This window comes from Cnephaeus nilssonii (genome assembly GCF_951640355.1).
Source record: "Cnephaeus nilssonii genome assembly, chromosome: 7".
NCBI classification, from domain to species: Eukaryota; Metazoa; Chordata; class Mammalia; order Chiroptera; family Vespertilionidae; genus Cnephaeus; species Cnephaeus nilssonii.
In genome coordinates this window covers 69,425,441-69,430,201 of record NC_137078.1, presented here as the reverse complement: position 1 = coordinate 69,430,201, position 4,761 = coordinate 69,425,441, and the positions used below count along the sequence as shown (strand labels likewise).

At 49.9% G+C, this 4,761-nt stretch overlaps 1 pseudogene across 1 annotated transcript; it reads right to left on the bottom strand.

The window, feature by feature from the left end:
- Positions 1-335: 335 nt before the first annotated feature.
- Positions 336-815, bottom strand: LOC307103498 (trafficking protein particle complex subunit 6B-like; annotated as a pseudogene). The gene has a single exon. The product of its transcript is annotated as a trafficking protein particle complex subunit 6B-like (transcript).
- Positions 816-4,761: the final 3,946 nt, after the last annotated feature.

The window sequence follows — 4,761 nt, the reverse complement described above, 5'->3', positions numbered from 1 at the left end:
CTGAGTTTTGTTTCTCCATCTGTGATTAAATACATATCACTCAAATAAAAAATTTTAAAATAAGGATCTTACATCTTGGTTTTTATTAATTTGAAATCAGTTTTTTTTCATTCTGAATAGTTTAAGTAAAATGTATGTTATGGTAGAATGTCTCTTTATATGCTTTAACTTGTTAAATTGCTAAAATACAACCTTACCCCTGCTTAAGAGTACATCTTCATTATACAAGTTAGCAAATAGCTTATATCAATACAAATGTCCAACAATGTAATGAAATCATTGCTACTTGAAATACTTCCTGCATGAATCATTTAACTCTTTACCATGTTGAAGCCTTATTTCTCAGTATGTTCTACAACTTCTGTATCTTCACAAGCAGGCATTGAAGACACTTCAGCTGTTACAATATTTTTTATCCCCAAGTTTGATAAGCCACCTCTGATATAGTCACATGTAAATGTTAAATACTTAGATGTGTGTTCTAAGTTGTTTTCCTGCAGACATCTGAGTAAGCAGACGAAATTTGTTGTCCTGAAGTACATTGATGCCCTGATGATTTGTCCTTAGACTGTCGATTTGTTTCTTGAATACTGTAGTCCAGAAATCTTTACAAGTGAACTTCATGATATCTAACTCATCCTTGAACCTTGCTGTATCTTTTGTAACCCTATCAATCCTTGTCCACTCCAAACCCTCTGTTTTCCAGCTTAGCATCCATTTTTCACCCCTCCCCCACCCTCCTTTCAGCTCCGCGGACAGTACACTCTTGACACCACTTCCTTATGGAGAAGCAAAAACAAGACCTCCTCGGCCATTTCCTGCTTATTCTTCAAAGCTCTGGTTTTTGGCTCCCCATTTGGGCCAGGCTCGTGGGTGCTGGCTAGCGCCAGAGCGATTTGGACTGCGCAGCTGCTCCCTCAGTCCCCAGCCTGTCCCTGGTTGCTAGGAGACGGAGGAATTCACTTGGTTTCCTGAAGGCTGGTACTGGAGTGAGCCCAGGCGTGGCCACCCCAGGGTGGCCAAGTCCTCCGGCCGAATCTTAATATTATGTCTTCATAGCAGGGATATAATAATAATAAAAAAGATTGCATAGGGAATAATCATCTAAACATTAACTACATTATCCATCATATTATTCTCAGTGTCCCTTATATAAGGATTCTGTAACAAACTTCTTTTAGAATTCAATATCAAGAAACATTCTTTTCAGACCAACTGGCAATGTGTTCATTTGTCAGATAATAAGATTTAGATACCCAGTATTTCTTTGCTTTGAATACTAGAAAATTCAAACTAAAATTCATACTTGATTATGGAAATTATGTTAGCTCAAACACTCAAATTTTAAATTTATGGCATTTCCATTTTTCCTTCTAGTTTATATTTTTGTATATCTTTACTAGAGGCCTGGTGCATGAAAATTCATGCACTGGAGGGGGGCGGTCCCTTAGCCTGGCCTGCCCTCTCAGAGTCTGGGAGCCCTCAGGGGCAGGAGGCGACCCGGCGATCAGGGGAAGGTGATGCCCCATCACACCTCTGCTGCTGCCACTGCTGGCAGCGCAAGCCTTGGCCAGCCCTGGTTACCTGAGACTCAGGCGACCCTGGGCAGGTGGACAGCCACTATCCAAGGCTTGCCTGCACCTCGGGCTAGCCCTGGGCAGCTGGGGGGCTAAAGGGACTGGGGGACTCGGGAGGCAGGCGCGCAGAGTAGCCATGCACCTGCTGCCTCAGCGGGGCTGAGGGGACTGGGTGCCACCATCTTGTGGCTGTGGGTGTCGCCATCTTTGAGGGCAGGGCAGTCAATTAGTACATTCCTTCCTTATTGACTGTGGGTGCCACCATCTTTGCAATGGTGTTAGGGTCAATTAGCATATTTCCTCTTTTTTAGATAGGATCAGTTCTATTTATGTGACTTTTACTGAAAACTACTTTAAATCCTTTCTGAGTCGAAGGAACCGCTGAGCTAAAGCCAGCCTTAAATCCTTTCTGAAAGTAAGAAAGGTACACATTTAAAAAATTCACTGGAGCTTAGTACTTTAAAGAAAAGGGCCATATATTATTCACCCTTGTATCCCTTGATACTTCTTTTAAATTTATCCTTAAATATTGCTTGTAGCATAGCACACAGTAGGAATTTAACTATGAATGGTTCATACTACCTTTGAAGAACTTCTACACAATGGGAGTAGGATTCATTAATTCACCAATTATTTACTGAGCACTTACTATGAGCCAGACACTGTTCTGAAGCCAGTGATACTGTGATGAACAAGAAGAATGTCCTGGGCCCTGGACAGTGTTGCTCAGTGATAGAGTGTCAGCCCTCAGGCCAAAGGGTTCGATTCCAGTCAAGGGCACATACCTGGGTTGCAGGTTCGATCCCTAGCCCCAGTTGGGGCGCATGTAGGAGGCAACCAATCGATGTGTCTCTCTCACATTGATGTTTCTCTCTCTCTCTCTCTCTCTCTCTCTCTCTCTTCCCCTCCTCACTCTCTCCCTTCCACTCTCTCTAAAAATCAATGGGAAAAAATATCTTGGGGTGAGGATTGACCAAAAAAAAAGAGCCTCCTGGAATTCATATTTTAGTGGGAGGGGACAAATGATAAACACATAAGTAAATAAGATGCACATAAGCAAATAGGAATGAGATAAGCAAATAATCCTAATATATAAAGAGCCAGGGTCCGTAACATCCAAAATGACCGAATAGACAACCGAATGCCAGGCTGCGTGCGTGCAGCAGGCTTAGGTGGGCGGGGACTGGCGAGTGGGCTGAACTGCTGACCTCTTGGTCCCTACTGGGTTGCAGGTGCCACGGTGACCCAGCACTGACTGCCGCCACCAAGGTGGGTGCAATGCGATTGGTCGGGAGGCCCCGCCACTGCCCCATGATCACCTGCAGAGGGAAGCCCAGGCCACCAGCCAGGGGGCTCCTCAATCACCCCAAAGAGGGAGGCCCAGGCTACCTGGCTGGTGGTGGTGGGCAGGGCCTCCCTCTGCCAGGCAATCAATAGCGGGGCTTCCGGACTGTGAGAGGGCGCAGGCCGGGCTGAAGGACCCCTCCCTTTAGTGCACGAATTTCGTGCACCAGGCCTCTAGTCTATCTAATTATAGGATAATATGCAAATTAGTCAGGACACCATCACATAATGACCTAACAGCAGGGACTTGAGGCTGCATGGCACCTGGCCTGGGCGGGGACCTCAGGCCATGCCCCCCACCCAGCAGGGCTTGACAGGGGACCTGAGGCCATGCCCCCCACCCAGCAGGGCTTGACAGGGGACCTGAGGCAGTGCCCCCCACCTGGCAGGACTTGATGGGAACCTCAGGCCGCTCCCCCTCCCTGGTGGGGCTTGATGAGGACCTCAGGCCATGCCCCCCACTCCGACACCAGGCCAGGAGACCTCAGACCATGCCCCCTGCCCCGGCGCCAGTCCAGGAGACCTCAGGTCGTTCCCCCCACCCCAGCGCCAGGCCGGGGGACCTCAGGCTGCTCCCCCGCCCAGCAGGGCTTGACAGGGACCTCAGGCTGTGTCCCCCACCTGGCAGGGCTTGACGGGGGACTTCAGGCTGTGTCCCCACCTGGCAGGGCTTGATGGGGACCTCAGGCAGTGCCCCCACACGGCGGGGCTTGATGGAGGACCTCAGGCCATGCCCCCCACCTGGCGGGGCTTGATGAGGGACCTCAAGCTGCGCCCCCCACCCAGCGGGGCTTGACAGGGACCTCAGATCAGCCCTCCCCCTGGAGGGGCTTGACGGGGGACCTCAGGCCACACCCCCCACCCCGGCGCCGGGCTGAGGGACCTCAGGCTGCGCCTCTGCCCAGTGCCGGGCTGGAGGACCTGAGGCTGCACCCCCACATGGTGGGGCTTGACAGGGGACCTGAGACTGAGCCCCCTACCTGGCGCCAGGCCTGGGGATCTGAGGCTGCACCCACCACCCGAAGGGGCTTGAAGGGGTGGGGCCAGCCAGGTCTAAGTCAACTGTGATTTCAAAGTACGTGTGGGTGGGTGGGGACTTGACTCTGGGTCCCGCGGTGCGCCCCAGACTCTGACAGGAGGGAGATTTTCATATACATTTTACTAAGTTTCTTTAATCTCTGACACTTCTATTACAGAGAAAGGGCAAATAGCAATATTAAAATATTTCCTCTAATTAATTCCCTTTTAATGTGCACGAATTTCGTGCACCGGGCCACTAGTCCTCTATAATAAAAGGGTAATATGCAAATTGACCCTAATGGTAGAACGACTGGTCGCTATGATGCGCACTGACCACCAGAGGGCAGATGCTCCCCAGAGGGGAGCGGGCCTAAGCCAGCAGGTGGACATTCCCCAAGGGCTCCTGGTCTGCCAGAGGGATGTCTGACTGCAAGCCCAATCCCCCGGGAGCGGGCCTAAGCCCTCAGTCAGACATCCCCTGAGGGGTCCTGGACTGCGAAAGGGCACAGGCTGGGCTGAGGGACACACCCCAGGTGCACGAATTTTCATGCACCGGGCTTCTAGTAAACATATAAGCAAATAAGAGTGATAAAGGTCTTAAGGAAATCACCTAATAACAAGGTGGAAGTTGAAAAGGATACATCAAAATATTGTGTATTTCCCTGCTGGTGTGGCTCAGTGGTTGAGTGTCGACCTATGAACCAAGAGGTTGCTGGTTTGATTCCCACTCAGGGCACATGCCTGGGTTTCAACTCGATCTCCAGTAGAAGGCAGCTGAACTATGATGTTTCTCTCTTATCATTGACTAGATGCCCTGTGC